This window comes from Podarcis liolepis, assembly GCF_965112155.1.
Source record: "Podarcis liolepis genome assembly, chromosome: 10".
Lineage (NCBI taxonomy): Eukaryota > Metazoa > Chordata > Lepidosauria > Squamata > Lacertidae > Podarcis > Podarcis liolepis.
Genome location: NC_139562.1, coordinates 66,748,374 through 66,770,219, shown reverse-complemented (window position 1 = coordinate 66,770,219; position 21,846 = coordinate 66,748,374). Strand labels below are relative to the sequence as shown.

General features: G+C 45.2%; 1 pseudogene across 1 annotated transcript in view; it reads right to left on the bottom strand.

Moving 5' to 3' along the window:
• Nucleotides 1–21,171, bottom strand: part of LOC310687922 (V-type proton ATPase subunit S1-like) — a 50,645-nt pseudogene extending 29,474 nt beyond the window's left edge. Inside the window, exons 1-4 of the transcript XR_014530113.1 lie at nt 20,649–21,171; nt 5,577–5,706; nt 5,400–5,468; nt 2,798–2,991 (exon numbers count right to left, since the gene is read on the bottom strand). The product of XR_014530113.1 is annotated as a V-type proton ATPase subunit S1-like (transcript). The remainder of the gene's footprint in view (nt 1–2,797; nt 2,992–5,399; nt 5,469–5,576; nt 5,707–20,648) is intronic.
• Between the last annotated feature and the right edge of the window lie 675 nt (nt 21,172–21,846).

Genomic DNA, 21,846 nt, shown 5'->3' with positions numbered 1-21,846 from the left:
AGCCTTCTAAGAAAATGCGAGACATGAAATTGTCTTCTGAATATGATGCTACATGATAAGGCAATAAATTTACCTGTCGGTTGGAATGCATTCATTTTTCTGTGGTTGTCCCAGAGGATAAAATATTCAGAAGGCAGGTTCACCATATTACTATGAAGGTGAAAAATCGCTCTGTGCTGACTGTTAACATACAACAGATGATGGCGTAAGTCAGGTGAACAGAACCTTAGGAGGTTACGGATATTGAAAGAGACACAGCACATCTAAAACATTTTTATTATATCAATATCTTTTTTTCTGTTTACTCAGACGATACCGGATTTCGCAGAATTCTTCAGGGTTCCTTTTTTTAAAAAAAAAATCCATTTATCATTTACAAATGTGTCACCTATTTTATTTTTGCCTGTTTCTTGTGTCAGGCAATAGGAGTCAAGATGAATGACTCGCCTCCCAGCTTTATTCAAATGATGCACTTGGAAAATTTTATAATATGGAATGTGTTTGGCATGTTGTTTTTCCTAACATTGTTCCTCAGTGTAAGGGGTTCTTCCCCTTAGGGAAAGGCCCATAGATCAATCATAGCACATAAATTTTGCATGTGGAAGGACTCAGGTTGAATACCCGTCATCTCCAGGAAGCTTGGAAAGATGATTCTCAAAGGTCATGTCCACACCATAAATTCATAACACAGACTGGAGGAGCCTGTGACTCTCTGGAACTTGTTGGACTATGGTTCCCAAAATCCTTGATCAGCTTTCTTCAACTTGTAGTCCAGGTGTTTTGGACTACACCTCTAAACAGTCCCTGGCAGCATGGCCAATGGTCAAGAATGATGGGAGTTGTCTGGCTCAGAGGTCACGCTGGCTGATGGGAGTTGAAAGTTGAAATCAAACTTCACCTGAAGGGCTACAGGTTCTCCACCCCAGGCTATAGAAACCAGAGTGCCTTGGCATTAATTAAAGAAGTGATAACATAATGTGCGGCAGTCTTGGACTTTTGGAACATCATAGGAGGCAGTATCTGGTGGTCAAAACCTTTCATCATCATAAGAACTACTAGTAGTAGTAGTAGTAGTAGTAGTACCCTGCCCATCTGGCTGGGTTGCCACAGACGCTCTGGGCAGCTTCCAACAAAAGAGTAAAAATACATTAAAACATCAATCATTAAAAACTTCCTTGAACAGGGTTGCCTTCATATGTCTTCTGAACATCAGATAGTTGTTAATTTATTTGACATTTGATGGGAGGGCGTTCCACAGGGCTGGCACCACTACTGAGAAGGTCGTCTGCCTTGTTCCCTGTAACTTTGCTTCTCGCAGTGAGGGAACCACAGAAGGCCCTCAGCGCTGGACCTCAAGTGTCTGGGTTGAACGATGGGGGTGGAGACACTCCTTCAGGTATACTGGGCTTTTAGATGTCTTCTAAAGGTTGTATAATTACTCATCTCCTTGACATCTGATGGGAGGGTGTTCCACAGGGCGGGTGTCACTACTGAGAAGACTCTCTGCCTGGTTCCCTGTCTTTCTTCTTCTTCTTTGGCGATCACTCATTACCAAGTAAGATTGTCTTCCATGAACACAATCTTAACAGTGATTCCATAAGTGACTGTGGAGGCTAATTCTGGATCCACATGTCCTTCCACAGTGGGGACATAGGTTTCCGGGCAAGAGTTGATCACGGTGAGGGTTTGCCAAATGTGCATTCCTCTTAGCTCATTTCTCCCTTTTGTCCTGAGTTTGAACATCTTTGAAGTCCATGTCACATTTGGTAAAGGCTGTTCTCCAATTGGAGTGCTCACTTCTGGTTCCCTGTAGCTTCTCTTCTCACCGTGAGGGAACCACCAGAAGATCCTCGGAGCTGGATCTCAGCATCTGGGCTGAATAATAGGGGGTGGAGATGCTGTATCTATGAGCTGCATCCAATGCGAGTCCTACACAGAAAACGCCTCTAGATGTGACTAACTTAGTTTCATTCATTTCAATGAGTCTTCTACATGTATGATTCTTACATAAGGCCTGCGTAAAAAGCCACAAGAGTTTTGTACATGCATGCAAGAGTGCTGTGAACTCCCTGAGATTTCTGGATGAAGGGTGGTGTGGGGATGGCAGGTGCAGCATGGGGGCACACCCCCACCTGAGCATAAGACATGCCACAGCGTGTCTAGCCGCCATGCCCAGTCTCTGACCTTTGCCTCCCTCGCAGGAAACTTTGCTTAATGTTCCACTTGGCTGGAGCATGACGAGTGAAGAAGAAGAAGAAGAAGAAGAAGAAGAAGAAGAAGAAGAAGAAGAAGAAGAAGAAGGAGTTTCTCCTTTCCCTCCCTCCCCCACAACAAACACTCTGTGAGGTGAGTGGGGCTGAGAGACTTCAGAGAAGTGTGACTAGCCCAAGGTCACCCAGCAGCTGCATGTGGAGGAGCGGGGAAGCGAACCTGGTTCCCCAGATCACCAGATTACGAGTCTACCGCTCTTAACCACTACACCACACTGGCTGAAGCAGCCGTTATCAAGTATCAGGGGAACATTTGGGGGAAGCACCTGGTTTGACATGTAAATTGCTAATGCTGGAAATGTGCCTTGCTGGAAATTGGTTAAGTTCAGGGTGGTTTCACTACCGTTTCCAACTGCTGATTTCTGCTAATAAAAAGAGGCTCTGCAAAGCTAGCCGGCAGCTTGCTTGCTTGGTTGCTCCTGCACAGCTCACATGCATCCAGCTCCTGTGTCGTCCGCCCTTATTTCTACAGGTGGTATACAAATTTAATAAATAATAATAATAATAGCCTTTACGGCACCTCATACCTGCTGGTCAGTGGTAGCTTTATCACAAACACATTGGGTTTGGATCCATTAACCATCAGCTGGGATGTTTCTTTGCCGTCTACATTTACCAAGGCCCAGTTCAGTGTTTCTTGGAGGTACCCTGATAGGTGACTCACGGCATGGCAGTTCACAGCTGGCAAGACTAAAGAAGATGATGAAGTCCTCAGAAGTTCCTGTAGCAAGCACAAAGCACAGTTAATTATGAATTGGATGATTAAAGCAGGAATGATTGCTTTCTTTTTCTTTTTTACTCTGATAGGCTTGATTACAGTCTTTTAGAGCCTCCATTATGCAAAATAAGCTCTGTTATCCTCAACAAGAATTTGACATGCAATTTCATTATATAAACAACCCGATAATCATCATCATCATCAAGCTGAACAAAAAAAATGTTCAAGTGTTCACAATTTTCTGAATGTTTTATTTGGGGGGAGGTTAATAAATCTCTGTGTGTACATGTGAAAATTGGCTGTTTTGCAAGCAGTTTATAGGTTGATGAAAAAGTCAACCTTGTGTTTAAAATATTGTGTGTGTGTGTGTGTGTGTGTGTGTGTGTGTGTGTGAACTACAAATGGTCCTGTCCTATGATGTGGCATACTAGCAGTTTTAAGGAAGCCTCACAAAGCCACTTCCGAGCTGGAGAGGAGGTGGGGTTGCGGGCTCCACGCCCTCCCCACATGTGCGGGGGCTGAATCACAGCCCCCGCGAGACTGGGGGAATCCTCGGACGCGTCATCTCCCTGGCCAGCCAATTGGCCCGGGCTATTTAGGGCCGGCGCAGCCGAGGATTTCCCTCTCTTCTTCGCTCCAGCTGCTCCGGTTTCCCACCCCGCCCGCCCTTAGGTTTGGCTCTTTGACCTTGATATGGACTTCGGTTGGTTGCCATCCAGGGGCCTGGTAGGAATTTTTTCCACTTGGCAAATTGGCACCAGCCATTTGGTTTTTCACCTACCTCGTAGCAAATTGTCACAACTTCCTTGGCAATGGTGGTTAGGCATTGGTAAGGGTATTGTTATGCAGATGAGGGGGGGAGGAAGCGCCATCACCTTCCCCCAAATCGAAGGGTAGTCCGGTAAAGGATTCCGGGGGGTGTTGCCCTGTCCGAAGCCTATGGAGGTGTGGGCCTAAGGCATGCCCCCGAGCAGTGACCCTGAGGGAGCTCCTAGTTGATGTACATCAGCAGGACTCCCCCTACTGGTGGTTAACCCATGCCAGTCTTCAAGCAATCAGGCTGAAGCCGGTTAGTCGATAGAACCAATGCCTAAGCCAATACCGCTCAATTCCTGCAATCAATAAAGTTGTGGCCTTTTTTTGCCCATTAACCTTAAATGCTGTGGCTTGTGTCTTTATTTCCCAAGGGGAGAGGCGGGTACTCGCCACGCAATTCTCTCATGATGATTATTACAGTCGCCAGGCAGTGAAGTGACCTGAGGTTCAGGTGATAACACAGATCTCCACATCTCTCTGGACCCGGTCCTATTTTACTGTATTTAAAGCCTCATGCTTCAAGATGCAATTGCATCCCCCAAATTGCATGCACTTGCAAAATGCACAGACTACTTTTTCCACATTTACTAGGAACACAAGACCTCTGAGACATTTATCGCAGCTGATCTTCTTACAGAAGAAGAAGCCACAATTGCTGAATAGCTCACTTGGTAGAGCATGAGACTCTTGATCTCAGAGCCATGGATTCAATTTCCATGTTGGGTGAAAGGTTCTTGCACTGCAGGGCATTGTGGTCCCGTTTAACTCTACAATCCTATGATTCTACAACAGCAAAGTCCTTTCCTTTCTAATCTGCTCCCCACTGTACAACTGATGGCCAGGAGCGGATCCATACATCCCTAAGAAATCTGGCTGTGGCTTGGGGTTCCCCAATCCTGATTATAAGTATTTTAGTTACAGTACATTGTTCATTTCCCAAAACACAGACTCATTAGTATTTGTTAAAAGGAGATGAAAGAGCCATCTGTTTCCTCTCAGGTAATGGCTATGTGAGCATCATCAAATCAATGGATAATTAGCATCACTACATTCCTTAAAGCATTTAGATTGCTTATCATCCAGGTTTGTTTGTTTTTTAACATATGCCCTATTGCTGGAATGAGAATTCTTCTACCAATCATTCATTTAACTCCAGTGGAAACGTAGGTATTCAATTCAGAGTAAATGCATTCATTTCAATGGGTCTACCGTGAGTAAAATTAAGTTGAATACGACCCTTAGTTATCACCTATAATTTAGTTCACAAAATATTCCTCTGAACCTGACAGAATCTCCTTAACTGAACCACCCCTCAGAAGCTGAGAAACTCCCACATTGCCAAAGATCCACGCAGAGAAAGAAACAGCAAGTCTTGGGTAACTTCAAACACTTTCCTGAAAATTGCAGGTTCCACCTGCAATTTTATTTATTTAAATAAACTTTATAAGTTTATATTACGACTATTGCTTTCTCGAGCTGGAAAGAGCCTTCAGCCTGTTACCAGAATTGCAATGTCTCTGTCATTCCTTTCAGCCGTCGTTTTGTTTTGCTTTTGAAAACTGCTGGGAGACGCCATATGAGATAGTTAGGCTTGCCTGAACATTGCGAAACGGTGTCTCATTTCCAGAGGAGCCGGCGTAACGTGTGAAGTCATCCACACTAAGCTGAAAAACAATAAAAAGATAGCATAGGTCGCTGAGCGGGACATCTCGGCTCATTAGACACAAGCTGCACTCCTCGGCTATGAGACAAGACAAATTGCAGCCACCTACCGCATCTTGAAGAAACAAGGCGACGTTTCTGGGGTCTGGAGAAGCCAGCGCTTGCTTCAGCAATGCGTGCAGCTCATGCTTTGAGATAACATGCCCTTCATGTAAAGTGGATGCCAAGCCTTGGAAGGATCTGAAAGAAATTAATTTTTCAAAGGACAGTTTACTTTTCTTTTAACGGGATCAAAAATTTTGCACAGCAGTTTGTACATGTGTGTGATGTTTGTGAAGTGCGTGTGTATGTATTGCTTTTCGTAAAAGAGAGAGAGGTGCAGATGCTTGCATGTTGATAAATTAGAAAATGGCTCTCTTACCGCTGCCCCTTCCGCTTCTCTACTGAATTCTACACAATAAAAATATTATTTACAACATTTTAGAGATGATGTTTATCACTTTGAACTATAAAGACTTAAAAATTAAGACCGGTGCCAAGGGTCCCAGTCACAAAATGGCCACCGTGAAGTGTGTGGCCTAGCACACAATGTCTGTCACAGGGGTAGAGCATTGCACAAAATGAGAGTCATTGGTGCTTGCCACAGCTCCATTACCATGGGAAGTCAGTACTATGTCCTGCGGGCCTTCACAATCACAAAATACGGATGCTGTTGTCACCTATTAACAACAGGGAGCATTTCCTGGTACCAAAGAAAATATACAAGATGGCCAACCATCTTGGATTACTGAAATGCGCTCTACGTGGGGCTACCTTTGAAGGTGACCCGGAAACTACAATTAATCCAGAATGCGGCAGCTAGACTGATGACTGGGAGCGGCCACCGAGACCACATAACATCAGTTCTGAAAGACCTACATTGGCTCCCAGTACATTTCCAAGCACAATTCAAAGTGTTGGTGCTGACCTTTAAAGCCCTAAATGGCCTCGGTCCAGTATACCTGAAGGAGCGTCTCCACCCTCATTGTTCAGCTCGGACACTGAGGTCCAGCTCCGAGGGCCTTCTGGCAGTTCCCTCCCTGCGAGAAGTGAGGTTACAAGGAACCAGGCAGAGGTCCTTCTTGGTGGTTGCGCCCGTCCTGAGGAATACCCTCCCATCAGATGTCAAGGAAATAAACAACTATCTGACTTTTAGAAGACATCTGAATGCAACCCTGTTTCTGGAAGTTTTTAATGTTCGATGTTTTATCGTGTTTTTAATATTCTGTTGGGAGCCACTCAGGGATACCCAGGCAGATGGGTGGGGTATAAATAATAAATTATTATTCAATAATAATAATGATGATGATGATGATGATGTATGCCTACTGCCACAGATCTCAGGGCAGTTCACAAGGTTGGTGCTTTCCAAATAGAGCATGAACTGAATGCGGAAAACCACCTACCATGTTAAATTTCCCACAATTCTCAGGAGCACCCAGCATAACCCAGATGGGTGGGATATAAATTTATTATTATTATTATTATTATTATTATTATTATTATTATTTCCACACACTCCCCTGCACACACTGAGAGCACACACATGCACTCACCATACACACAGAGGCTGCAGACACACATACATGTCCCTATTTCTCATCACTTGTGCGCAATCACACAATCCATGTCTCCATCTCTGCTCCGGAATGTCTCTCCCTCTCTCACACACAGCGTGCAACTTTAAAGTAGGCTAGTTTTGTGGCAGGATCCATGAAAACAAATGCATAAGCTGAGAACTATTTATATATTTGAAAAACTAATATTAAAAAATGAATGCATGTAATTTTGTAAATCTTCTTTTGATTCTGTTGATGAAATGATTTCCAGCCATTTAATGTGAGGGTGCAAGGGGAGTTATGTAACACAATGTGAAGCTCTTTTCTCATGAGCTGCTTCCATAAGCATTTTAAAACATGTTCCATTTACTGTCTGCAAATTCATTTGTGTTTTGAAGGTGACATTAAATAGGCACATACATAGCCCATGAGATTAGAAATTACTTCAGAGCTATGTCTAGAACTTGCAGACAAAGAAACATCTACTATCACAGTGTTCAGAGCAGAAGATATAAATAAACCTGTAAAATCTCACCAGCGAAAGCCATCAGAATTCTGAATTGTTTGCTCTCTGTTCTTAACGGAAGAAACTGTTGAACATTATGCAACTGTATTGCAAAGCACATTTTGCTTAATCAATGTACAAACCATATATTAGCTTTATTTGCATAAGGATGACCCCCAGTGCACAGGAGAGTAAGGAGAAAATACACCAGGGCTTTGCTAGCAGAGAGCTATTGTGCGTTCTTCCTGATCCGTCATTTCGAGGATGAAGGAAAACATTCCTTCATTGCACTCTTGAGGCAGCTTCAGATAGTTAAGCGACTGGTTACAGAGGAAAATGCAAGGAATCTCTATGATGATGGTGATTTATTAAATTTGTATACCGCCCTATACCCAAAGGTGTCAGGGCAGTTCACAAGATAAAATCAGAATATGAAACCACAAAATGCGTAATCTAAACAACGAAAAACAACCCAATAAAACACACACAAACACACACACACACACATTTTAAAAGGGCATAGGATGTCAAACAAACAAAGGTCTGGTTAAAAAGGAACATTTTTGCCTGGTGTCTGGTGAACCTTCTGGGGAGACCATTCCACAGAAGGGGAGCCATTGAAGAAAAGGCCCGTTCTTGTGTTGCCACCCTCTGGATAAGATGCTTGTAGACCCCAGCCAGCAGGTGGTGGCAAGAGCTGATGGGAATTGTAGTCCAAAGCATGTGGACGATACCAGGTTGGCAAAGGCTAGGTTAATCTCTTGATCTCTGAAGCAAATCTGAGACTGAAGCAAGCCTGATTTTTAAAATTAAGCTTTGTATAAAATGAAAGCCCAGAGAGCAATAACAACATATAACAAAACAAAACAAAATCCCTATAACAGGTGCTCCTGTGGCTGCACCATTATTTCTGTGTATTAGAAATGTAAGTTTGGTTAATATATTCTTGTTTTAACTCAGTCCCAAAAGAAGTTGGCGGCTGACATTCAGTTGTCCCATCATCCTTACATGTGGTGAATGGGAACAGTTTAGCCATGAACTGATTTCTCTTCATTAACCTTCTGATCAAACTACCAAATGATGTTAATTTTTCAGCTAGTACAGTCTGCCAAGCCCTGCTGATCTCACCATTTACTAAGCAGCCAGATGCTGACTTTGGGTTCTTAAACTATTGCATGGTGCCAGTGGAGGCTCCACCCCCAATTAAAATAGCAGCTTTGGAGTGTGTTTGCACACAATTTGGGGGGGGGAGCTGCAACAGGGGCGAAAGAGTCAAACTTTCTCTCTCAACCCATTGCAGTTCTAACACAGTCTGGTCTCCTCTGCATATAGAAGCATGGCACACACAAAGTGAAACATGGACCACCTATAATCTTCAACTCCTCAAAAATTCCATCAACAGTGTCTCCGAAAAAAATTTCACATCACTTCTTCCGGGTTGGCGCCATCGCCGAATGGCGGACTCCCTCCGAGCTCCGGAGGGAGTCTGCTCGGCAGGGGCTGGGTCCTACCGCGCCGGCGATGTGGGGACCCTTAAAAACCACGGGCACGGAGCCCGTGGACATGGGGACTCGGCTGGTACCGTTAGCGCCCTCCCGACTCGTGAAGGAGCCTTTTTAAAGGCTACGGATCGGGTGCCGGGGAGTGGCGTGGTGCTGTGAGTCTATCGCTTCCCCTGCCGAGCGCAGCCGCATGCCATTCGGCGGAGAGCGCTGGCTTCTTCCATTGGAAATTCGGCTATTTAACAACAACCCATGAGTAATTGGGTAACCGGGTATAAAAGGAGAAAAAAAGGAATTTTTTTTTGGATTCGGCACGAGCGGGGGGGGATCTAAAAAGGAAGTCAGTCCCCTCCCTGATTGTAAACATGCTAAAACAAGGACTGAGAAACCAAGATCGATTCAGAAGCTTATTGCTGACAAAAAATATCAATTCCACGATGGGATACTACAAGAATTGCGCTGGAGGAGAAAAGTCGAGGGTGAGAGGGAAAAGGCAACCCCCCCCCCCGGGAACCGGGGCGATTTGGAGAACCTGGCGGAGAGAGATGGAGAATTTGACAGCTGTCAAAGTAGCTGTCAAATCTTGAGAATATAAAGAGGACTTTGTTATAAGTATTTTGCTGGTAAATTTTGTTACAATTGGATATAAAAATGGATACAAAATGTCGGGGGGGGGGAGAAACAACAACTTGACTTTTGGATTAGAGGATACAAAGTTACTGCAACCCCCCTAGAGGGGCTTTGGGACATTACAAGTGGCGTATGTGGAAAACTACTCCGGGATGTGTACAGGTCTTATCTCCTGGGAAAGCAGCTAAACTGAAATATTGTTTTGTCTACAGAGGTGACAACACAATAGAATTTTTCTATTGAAGCAAGGTAGGAACTGGACGTAAGTTTTTGTTCCTGAATAACAAACCTCTGTAGATATTAGATTTCGGAATAAGAATGGTTTTGCAGCTGAACAAGACAGAAACCTGAGAAAGTGAGAAATAAAAGAGCAAAGGACCAACTACGCCACGGAAAGAACAATGGGAGGAGCAACTACGACCAAAGGAAATTAAAGGCCTCTATTGGACTGGATTTTTGAAGTTAAACAGCATCAAAACAAGCAAATTTAAAGAAAACCGGCAAGATGGATTGAGGAAAATTTGGCTGTGGACTTGAGACCTCCAGGCCGACAACATACAGACTGATGGACATGGGGAATCCAAACCGGGGAAGGGAGGGGGAATTTTAGAATCCAAAGGCTATGTAACCAACTTTTTGAATCTTCTTCTATTTTTTATCTTTCTATATAACTTTGGTATTTTGATTTAACATGTGTTGGGGAAAAAAAGGGGGAAATTCGTGGAAGGAAATGGGGTAGATCTTGGGGGGAAAACTTTTTCTCTATTTTGTTAAAGATAAGGAGTGATGTTAAGATTGTAATTTAAATTGGCTAATAGGCACATTATATTAGGTTTAAATTGGGAATGCGAACTTGTGGAACCAACTTAGGGAAAGGGGAATACAGTCGGGAGGGGAAGGAGGGAGTCCCAGAAAGAAGGTTATGAAAATAAGGGTGTAAAATTGGTCTTTCTTTTTCTTTCTTTTCTTTCTTTTCTTTATCTTTTCTATTTTTTCTATTCTGTCATTATTGGAAATTTTAATAAATATGATTATAAAAAATAAAAAATCACATCACTTGAGAAGACAGGTGAACTAATGCCAGTGTACTGGAAGAAGCAAAGATCACCAGTGTCAAAGCAATGATTCTTCAACATCAACTTTGTTGGACTGGTCATGTTGTGCGGTTGCCTGATTATTGTCTTCCAAAGCAACTACTCTATTCCGAACTTAAAAATGGAAAGCGTAATGCTGGTGGTCAATAAAAGAGGTTTAAAGACTCTCTCAAGGGAAATCTTTTAAAATGTAGTATAAACACCAACAACTGGGAAACACTGGCCTGCAAGCGCTGCAATTAGAGAACAGCCTTTACCAAAGGTGTCATGGGCTTTGAAGACGCTCGAACTCAGGACAAAAGGGAGATATGTGCTAAGAGGAAGGCATGTTCGGCAAACTCACATTGGATACAGCTCATAGATACAGCATCTCCACCCCCTATTATTCAGCCCGGATGCTGAGATCCAGCTCCGAGGGTCTTCTGGTGGTTCCCTCATGGAGAGAAGAGAAGCTACAGGGAACCAGAAGTGAGCACTCCAATTGGAGAACAGCCTTTACCAAAGCTGTCATGGGCTTTGAAGACGCTTCAACTCAGGACAAAAGGGAGAAATGTGCTAAGAGGAAGGCACGTTCGGCAAACCCACACTGTGATCAACTCCCACCCAGAAACCTATGTCCCCACTGTGGAAGGACATGTGGATCCAGAATTGGCCTCCACAGTCACTTATAGACCCACTGTTAAAACCGTGTTCATGGAAGACAATCTTACGTGGCTACGAGTAATCACCAAAGAAGCAGAAGCAGCATACAGAAGCATGGTACAAACAAAGTCCTCTTCCTGTTATTCACAGACACCACTGAATGTCAACACACTTGGGCTCATTTTGGAAATAATCCTCTATACAATCCATTCAGCTCTCGCATCTGTGCTTGCTCACATAAAGCCTTTGGGTTTTAATAGTTTGCTGTTTTCCGGGGCTGGAGGAAGAAGGAGCCATAGCCTTCACTCAAAAATGGACTGTATGATAGACTTCCTTCAATATATCGTGTCAATGCAGTTCTGTTGTCCCTTTGGATTTTTGGTGGAAATGGTCACACCTAGGAAACTGACTCAGTACTTTAAAGAAAAAAGAAAGAAGAATTGTTTATCCATGCATTGCTCCTGGAAGAATTCGGCACATGAGTGGTCAAAGAGAGAAGAGGGAGAAGACTAGGAAGAGGAGGTGTTGGAAGCTTGAAGGGGTAATGGGGCTTAGTGAGCTGGGAGAGCCTGTGGCAGAGAGAAGTTCAGAATCAGAGGCAGAAGCTGAAGCAGGCGAGTGGAAGGAGGGAGGTTAAGAAGCAGAGAGGAGTCAGGCTGGTGAAGAGTCACGGGTGTCTCCCCACACCCCACTATGACAAGCTCCCCTCCTTGCCTGACTCCCAGAACCAGAAGAGGCATGAAATGCGAGGAGCATAGACAGGCATGCAGGCGCACTCTCCGACTGCTTGGAAAGAGAGGAGGAGACATAGATGGCTGTGGAGAGGCAGGGTCCTTTAATCTTGGCAACTGATTTCATGGCGTAGGGCCTACAGGGCATGAGGTGCTGTGCTCCTTAGGCCTGACACTCGGCCAAGTCTGTGGCAATCATTTTTCGCTAATAAAGAGTCAGCGCTAGTTTTGAACTGGGTGGTTTACTGGCAAGCTTGCTCTGTGACATCCTATCTAATTCACACTTTCTCCAAAAAGAAAGCAAATAAAATGCATCATATTGAGGGGAAATGCTTGGAAAAATCTGTAGATATAGGGAAATTGTTTAGTGGGAGAAATGTGCATGAAAATGTGTGGTTTCTTTTTAAAAATAAAATAAAATAAACAGATGTAAAAATGTGGCAAACAGCACTGAAGAATGAACAAATGAAAAAAAAACTGAGGCAAACTGAAATTAGTTCAGCCATCCCTACTCCTAAATGTGTATAAGATTTCAGGTTGAAGGAGCTAATTATATGTGGTTACATGGAATTATGTTTATCTGCATGTCTTACAAATATATAATTTAGAATAATATAATTATATTTTACAGGTTCTGTAAGTGGCTTTATAAATCTGATAAGCTCTCTAAATCGATGTAAGTTCTTCCTTTCATTCAATTAGTAGAATCTCTGAGGGCTCATTGGTGTTTTGGGTCCACAGTAGCATTTTTGGCTTTGTTAAATTATCTACGTGGTTCACATCAGAGCAGAGAAATAAATAAACACCACCTAAAATGATTCTGTAGAGAACAAACACCCATCTATTTTGTTTTAAATAATGTGTGAAAATAGCACAAGTTTGTGTGAAATAAATACTCACAGATGGATTTTTCCAAGGGTTTTTTATTTAATTAAAAAAATCTGCTATTAATTTAAAAATAATATGTGAAACATGAATCAGAATTAATTAGATGTAACAAAAATAATAAATGACATTACATTCGAAGGGATATGACACCAGAAAACTTTTGGAAAGCTAGGGTTCATTGTTAAAATGCAGCTCATTTTACTTCTCATGGGTTCATGGCCTATTTAGAATCCTTCTCTTAGAACAATTGGTTTTCTTTCAGAACTGTTTTGCATTTTCGAGACGAATGGTGGAAGCCAATCTTCTACCAACCTTCTCCCCCCCCCCATGTTGTTATTTCCAAGTCAGCCTTTCTCAGCTTGGTGCCCTCTAGATGTTGGGTGCTGCAGGTGATCTCCCCCCACAGGGTGCCCAGCCAAGAAGATACAAAATTGAGAAGATCCATAATTATGGCGCCATATTATGAAAGATCACTAAAGTCCACCCCTGACAGATGCTGTGGACTACAACGCCCAAGAGCCACTGCAAGCATGGGCATGCGATGGTGAGGCTATTGAGAGCAGAGATTCACTGGCTGGGGTTGATGGGAGTTGTAGGCGGACATGGAGAGCACCAGGATGAGGAAAGCTGATCTATATGGTTGCTTTAGACCTGCTTTAGTTGAGAGAAAAGGAGAAGGAATACTATTCTTGGCATCTAGAAAACTGCTGAAAGGTAAGGAACATCACTATCCCACTCTGCAACCGTCCATAGTCACTTCCGGCCAAACAATTTGCCAACCAAACATTTAGAGCTTGCAAGTCCACAAGTTATCTATCAGCCCAAACAGTGGCAGATTTGTTGAGTTTTGGTCATTTTTGGTATGGTTTTCAACCAGGAGGAGGCCAACAAACAAGAAGACTCCTCTCCTGCTCGGTCTCATGTAAACAGATGCCCCAATTAAAATAATTTCAGGATCTGCATTCAGCTGCTAGAAACCGACGGAAGATGCTCTGGTTGCTGACGGCGGCAGTTGGAGCTACATAATTAAACCAGCGGCTGCTTTAGTGGAATTTCAAACAGGTACTGAAGCATCTTGCTGAGTGATATGACTGTGACAGCCCAATTCACTTCTAGCCCAGGGAATTTTATTTGGAGTGGCAACCCAACAATGGTCTGATATGAAATGTCATCTTCAAATTTAGCACGTCTGATTCCTCAAAGAAAAATCTCTTGCCCATGCAGTCAGATAGCTCACCTTGTTTGTATTCACCGGATCATTCCATATGCCAAATAAAACAGCCCGCATCTCTCTTTTAAACAGGAAGAGGGAAATATTGGTCAGAGTGGCACTGTCAAATTGGGGGAAATCATTTATGAGCTTCTTTCGCTCCCAATCTGGGCACAAAAGCAGGCCCTCACTATACAAACTGTCAAAGGTTTCCTCTGATTGAACGCTATGGATATTTCAAAAGAACAGGCATGTGGCCTTCCTTACAATTGCTCCTACCTACTCTATGGCTGAGGGACGCGGGTGGCGCTGTGGGTTAAACCACAGAGCCTAGGACTTGCCGATCAGAAGGTCGGCAGTTCGAATCCCCGCCACGGGGTGAGCCCCCGTTGCTCAGTCCCTGCTACTGCCAACCTAGCAGTTCGAAAGCACTTCAAAGTGCAAGTAGATAAATAGGTACCGCTCCAGTGGGAAGGTAAACGGTGTTTCTGTGCACTGCTCTGGGTCACCAGAAGCAGCTTAGTCATGCTGGCCACATGACCCAGAAGCTGTACGCCAGCTCCCTCGGCCAATAAAGCAAGATGAGCGCCGCAACCCCAGAGTCGGTCACGACTGGACCTAATGGTCAGGGGTCCCTTTACCTTTACTGTTTGGCAAACAGCGGTGGAGGAAGCTGCTTGGGCACCTGGGGCGGTGCACCCAGGGGTGGGGCGAGCCACCCATAGGGCTGGGAGTGTCAGGAGTGCGTGCAGAAGCCAGGCCCTGTGACCGGTAGGACTTTGCAGGACTGGGGCTTTCCTAAGTTTGTTCTGAAGCGGCAAGGCGCGGCCACACAGGTGAGGCTGATTGGTAACTCACAGCACCTGGTGGCAAGAGCCAGGAAGGGATATAAGGTCAGCATTTCCCTTTGGCTCTTTGCCACAGAAACACACTTCCTGCCTTGCTGTGTTTGGCTTCTTGACTCCTTGCTTCCTGATCCTCAGACCCTTGGCTTCTTGACTTCCGGCTCTCGGACCCTTGGCTTCCTGGCTTGGACTCCTGTTCCTGCTCCTACCCGTCTGTCTTGCCCCCGGTCCCGACGTCCTCTGCCAGGACTTTGACCACCCGTAAACCGGACCATAACAGGGGAGAGGCAGTGGGTGGAATGCTTGGGCAGCGTGGAACCTGTGCACGCCCAAACTGCCACATCTCTCCCAGGAGAGACGCGTGGCTCGGGCGTGCTGCAGGCCCCACGATGAGTACCACCCAGCATTTTGTCACGCCCCCCAGTGGTGACACCTGTGGTAGGCCACACCCACCTCATCCCCCCTTCCTCCGCCCCTGCTAGCAAACTAGCATTTTAAAAAATAAACAAACTGACCTTTTCTAGGTTGAGCAAGAGGTGGTAGTGAGCATTTCTTAGAGCTGCTATCTAACTGGGGTGGGGGACCGAGTTTTAGCTTGATTGAATTTGCACACATTTGCCTCTGGAGATGCGTGCATTGTTGTGTTAGATGGCAGACCAGGTTTGTTTCACCATGCAAGATAATAATAAAGGCATTCCCTCTTCTCCCTCTTTTCAGGTGGTGCATGCTCTCTGCTGGTTTTGAAAGGTACTTGCAAAAAAGGAATTAAGGGTGCAGCTCTGTGGTCCCTCGGGGGCCAGTGGGGTAGCGTGGGGGTGCAGGGGGGCCGGCCGCCCCGGGTGCAACATCTGGGGGTTAGGGTTAGGGGGCGCAAATCCACGGGTTAGGGGGCGCAAATTACTTGCCTTGCCCCGGGTGCTGACAACCCACGCTACGCCACTGTCGGGGGCCATGACCTGTTGTGGATCTCTGTGGCCATGGCAGTAGAGGGAGAATCCCTCTGCCCAGGTAGCGTGAAAAGGACTACAGCTATTGCCCTCTGCTGTTAGTGCACCAGCAGCAAGGGTGTGTGAGTGTGCTCTGAGGGAGGGGTTGGTGTGGCTTATTTAATTTCCCTGCCACATTCCCCAAACAGCTGGGGAGCTGGCATAACGATATCCCCTTCCATTAGAAGCGTTGGAAGGAATTATTTTTTTTAAAAAAAAAAAAAACCTGTGATGGAAGGAGAAGAGAGGAAAGATACATGAATCTGGCAGGTCTTCAACCTTTGATTTTTCCCTTGCTTGACCCAACAAGGTTTCTCTGCCCCCTGACCAACTAGGGAACCAGATTTAGGACTGAATGGCCCTTCAAACAGAGCAGGGATGAGGAACATGTGGCTCTCCAGATGTTTCATGCGGGCCAGGGATAATGAGAGCTGGAGGCCGAAAGAATCTGGAGGACCACAGGCCACTTCTGAATAATGTCTTCAAATAGAAATAGGACATATGGACATCCTCTGTCCAGACCTGCATTATGGGCACATCGAAACTATGCATGAAATGCTTGTGCCACCCACAATCACAGTTCAAACCACAGCAGTCATTTCCTATCTCAGCAGAGCTTCTTGACACCATAATAGAGGAGATACTTCAAGGACAACCACACCCTTCTTCACCCTCCCCCTTCCTGTTGTCAAGCGTCTCCTAGGTCAGGCTGTTGGATTCTTGAAATTCAAAGTTCACGGATTCCTGATTGCATCACACTACAAACATAAACCGGCTTTAATATGGAATCGGGGAGAAAGAAACTGCACGAAGCAAGTTTCTAGCAAGTTTCTGGCTGTTCTACAGGGAGAAGCCTGGCTTTATTACCTGCATGAACTGAAGTTTTCTAATTCTAGGTCATCTTATTTCTACAGAGAAGAGCTCCTGTTTCACCTGTTTGTGGTGACAACAGGTGCAGCCATTATCAGATAAGGATAAAGGGCAAAGGGGACTTGAAAGCATTTTCATTTTTAATAAGCAGTGTTATTTCAGAATACATTATTGTTTTTCCCAACTGTCTATTTGCTTTCAAAATTACAGAACTTAGGTTTTTTTTAAAAAATGCACTTAGCCCCCCCCCCTCTCTCACACACACACACATACACACACACACACACACAAGCTCTGGGCTGGCTCAATCAGGTAGCAAAGTAGGCCATTTTCCAGGGCCCCCAAACATTGCCCTAAACAGTTGTTAATATTTCAATTTTGCAGAAAATTATCTAAGATGATGGGATTCTGGTTAACAGCCAAACGTGCCACAGAAGGCAAGTCAATACAGCTTAATAAAATTATGTTGCCACGCCCTCTGTTCCAGGTTTAGGGGGTCCCATGGAAGGTGCCAGACCCAAGCCCCTCACCCCACAAATCCGGAGGAAGTATTTATTAGCTTTTTTCCAGAAAGCGTATCCTCCCGCTAGCACACACTGTGCTTGAGGTCTCCACAGAGGAGAAACGTCTTTCTTCAGAGGCAGAAAGAAGAAGCGATACACCCCTTTCCTCATGGCATTTTGTCCCCATCTAGTTATTTCTTACGGGCCTCAGAGCTCTGGCAGGCATCTAGAACCCCTCTTGCCCACATTGAAAGGGACTGTCCCTTTCATTTCAGAACTGCAAGAATGGAGAACCTCCTGGGAATCATATGTTCAGGTCTTCCAGTTCTGTTGCATTTCTCTGACGAAAATATGGACATCCTATAGCTCAGACCATTTCCTGGACTTGGCTCACAAATGGGGTCCAAGGCAATATATATATATATATATATATATATATATATATATATATATGCAGGTTTTGGTGTCCTCGGGTGTCTTCCCGTGTAAAAGTTGGGGTGTCTAGGCGACGTTTCGACGAGGTCTCACTCGTCATCTTCAGGCTGGTGCTTTCGGCTTCTTGTTACTGGAACAGAGCGGGATCTCAGTGTTTGAGTTCCTATAAATACTGTAGAGGGGTGTGGTGTATTGCCTCAAAAGTTCTGGGCAGAGGGGAAGTTCCCAGGCTAGTGTTCTTTTCTTCTTTTGTTCCTTAATTACTTGAGGGATATCTTGAGTGATTTCTTGAGTGATATTCTGAGTACCACTTAGGTGGGTCATTAGGTGTGGATTAGTTGCTAAAGCCTTCGTGTCTTGACCTCTTGAATTTGTGAAGAGTTTTTCTGGGAAGATGGCTGTACTGCACTTAGTTGTGCTTTGGCTTGGCTTCGTGTATAGGGGCGAGCTGTGGTTTTGTGCCCTGTGCCAGCCAGATCTGTGTAGGGATTGCAGGGGGGTGCAGCATCCGGAGTTGCCACTATGGTTTGGTTACTGGATGGAAAGAACACTAGCCTGGGAACTTCCCCTCTGCCCAGAACTTTTGAGGCAATACACCACACCCCTCTACAGTATTTATAGGAACTCAAACACTGAGATCCCGCTCTGTTCCAGTAACAAGAAGCCGAAAGCACCAGCCTGAAGATGACGAGTGAGACCTCGTCGAAACGTCGCCTAGACACCCCAACTTTTACACGGGAAGACACCCGAGGACACCAAAACCTGCATTCCTGTACCCGTGAAAATCTACGAAAACATATATATATATATATATATATATATATATGCAGGTTTTGGTGTCTTCGGGTGTCTTCCCGTGTAAGAGTTGGGGTGTCTAGGCGACGTTTCGACGAGGTCTCACTCGTCATCTTCAGGCTGGTGCTTTCGGCTTCTTGTTACTGGAACAGGTATATATATATACCGTATTTTTCGCTCTATAACACGCACCCGACCATAACACGCACGTAGTTTTTATAGGAGGAAAATCCGTAGGCATGCCACCCATAGGCATTCCCTCCATAACACGCACAGACATTTCCCCTTACTTTCTAGGAGGAAAAAAGTGAGTGTTATGGTGCAAAAAATACGGTATATACACACACACACACACACACACACACACACACACAGTGGTACCTCGGGTTACAAACGCTTCAGGTTACAGACTCCACTAACCCAGAAATAGTACCTCGGGTTAAGAACTTTGCTTCAGGATAAGAACAGAAATCGTGTGGTGGCGGCGGCGGGAGGCCCCATTAGCTAAAGTGGTACCTCAGGTTAAGAACGGACCTCTGGAATGAATTAAGTTCTTAACCTGAGGTACCACTGTATATCTACCCAACCTGATGCCTTACCAGTGCATATAATGACTGAATAGTAGTGCCAGATTAAAATCAACACACACATCATAATGGAGGCGGGGGCAGGGCAGCCATCTGGCCAAAACAGATACTAAATTATCAGGGCTCAAGAACCGAACATGCCATAATAGAAATGTCTTAGAATAAGGCCATCAGCACAAGGTGGGGGGACAAGCAGATTCCCCCTCAGCATAGCCTTAGAGACTGCATGCCATACAGGGGATAGCTCAGTTGGTTAGAGCATGGTGCTGATAATGCCAAGGTTGCAGGTTCGATCCCCGTATAGGACAGATGCATATTCCTGCATCGCAGGGGGTTGGACTAGATGACCCTTGTGGTCCCTTCCAGCTCTACAGTTATATATGATTGCAGAGCCCCTCTCCTGCATACCTACCAACCAAACCTTTGACATGAAACAGTGCTAAGGATCTGAATGGTCAAGGTAGGCAGAAGCACAGAAGAAGGGATTTAAGACCTTCAAATATCCTGGCCTCAAAACACTTTAGGCTAGGGATAAGGAACCTATTGCTGAAGGAGACTCTTGAGAGTCCCATGGACTGCAAGAAGATCAAACCTCTCCATTCTTAAGGAAATCGGCCCCGAGTGCTCACTGGAAGGACAGATCCTGAAGCTGAGGCTCCAGTACTTTGGCCACCTCATGTGAAGAGAAGACTCCCTGGAAAGGACCCTGATGTTGGGGAAGATGGAGGGCACAAGCAGAAGGGGACGACAGAGGACGAGATGGTTGGACAGTGTTCTCGAAGCTACCAGCATGAGTTTGACCAAACTACGGGAGGCAGTGGAAGACAGGAGTGCCTGGCATGCTCTGGTCCATAGGGTCACAAAGAGTCGGACACGACTAAAGGACTAAACAACAACAACAAGGAACCTATGGTCCTCTACATCAGGGGACAGCAACCCTTTTCAGCAGGGGGCCGGTCCACTGTCCCTCAGACCTTGTGGGGGCCCAGACTATTTTTTTGGGGGGGGAATGAACTAATACCTATGCCCCACAAATAACCCAGAGATGCATTTTAAATAAAAGGACACATTCTACTCATGTAAAACACGCTGATTCCTGGACCATCCACGGGCCAGATTGAGAAGGCGATTGGGCCACATCTGGCCCCCAGGCCTTTGGTTGCCTACCCCTGCCCTACATGATGCTAGTCCCCAACTCCTACCACCTGTGACCATTGGGCATGCCAGCTGGGGCTGCTGCGGGCTGGAATCCACAACATCTAGAGGGCCACAATTTCCCACTCTTTGGATTTAGGCCTTTTTTAAAGGTAAGGAGCAGCGAACTAAAATGGACTGTACTGAGGCTAATCAGAAAGTCTCACCTGTGTGTCGACCAGAGCAGCATTGGCACATGATCCAAGGACAAAACTCCTTTGCAAAGCACGCTGGAGAAGCAGATGAGTTGTATCCACGAAACAGCGCTGCATCTTGCCATGATGCCGGCAGGGTTTGTGTGTGGCTTGCCGCTTGAACAGGAAACTATAGCCAGTCGGAGAAGGTGAAGAAGGAAGGGAGATTTTGACACGGCTGGGTACAGAAGCTTCTGGCTTCCACCAGGACTGTTTTGAGCCAACAAAGGTGGAATTGTTTTATGATAACAAGAGAAAGCAAACCAGGTCTAACGTGGGTGTGAACTTTCAGATCACGGTGACATCAAGAGAAAGTGTTATTTTATCCGGCTTCACATACATTTTTTGGAGGCAGCAGTTAGTAGTTTGCTTTGAGTTAGTAGGCTCATGCTTACCTCGTCTGAATTTCCCACAGCTATAATTTAAGCAGAGTTTGCTGGGAGCCATTGGCAAGGCTTGATTAACTACTGAGAAAAATAAGCACGTGCTTAGGGCCATCGGGTGGTGCTGTGGGTTAAACCACAGAGCCGAGGACTTGCCGATCAGAGGGTCGGCGGTTCGAATCCCCGCGACAGGGTGAGCTCCCGTTGCTCGGGCCCAGCTCCTGCCAACCTAGCAGTTCGAAAGCACGTCAAAGTGCAAGTAGATAAATAGGTGGGAAGGTAAATGGCATTTCTGTGCGCTGCTCTGGTTTGCCAGAAATGGCTTAGTCATGCTGGCCACATGACCCAGAAGCTGTACGCCGGCTCCTTCGGACAGTAAAGTGAGATGAGCGCCGCAACCCCAGAGTCGGTCACGACTGGACCTAATGGTCAGGGGTCCCTTTACCTTTACCTTTAGGGCCATCAAGGGAAAGAGGAACACCACAGAAATTCTCCATTGCTGGATTTTTAACATTCACAGTCACAAATCGCTCAGCTGAGCAATCGTTTTCTTAGTTGAAGTACATACCCCTCAACATTTCTCCGAAAATAGGGACGCCCTTGTGGGAGTTGGAACCAAAAGTCACAGCCCTATTCCATTAAACTCAACTCATTTCTAGTTTATTCTTGTATCTTTCACTTTTGTTCTCCTTCACACATCCTCCAAAGCTCATATCACACATTTTGGATGTTGGCAAGTTGAAACTATGGCATATATTTGTACACCACCACCCTTCTTTGTGGGCGAC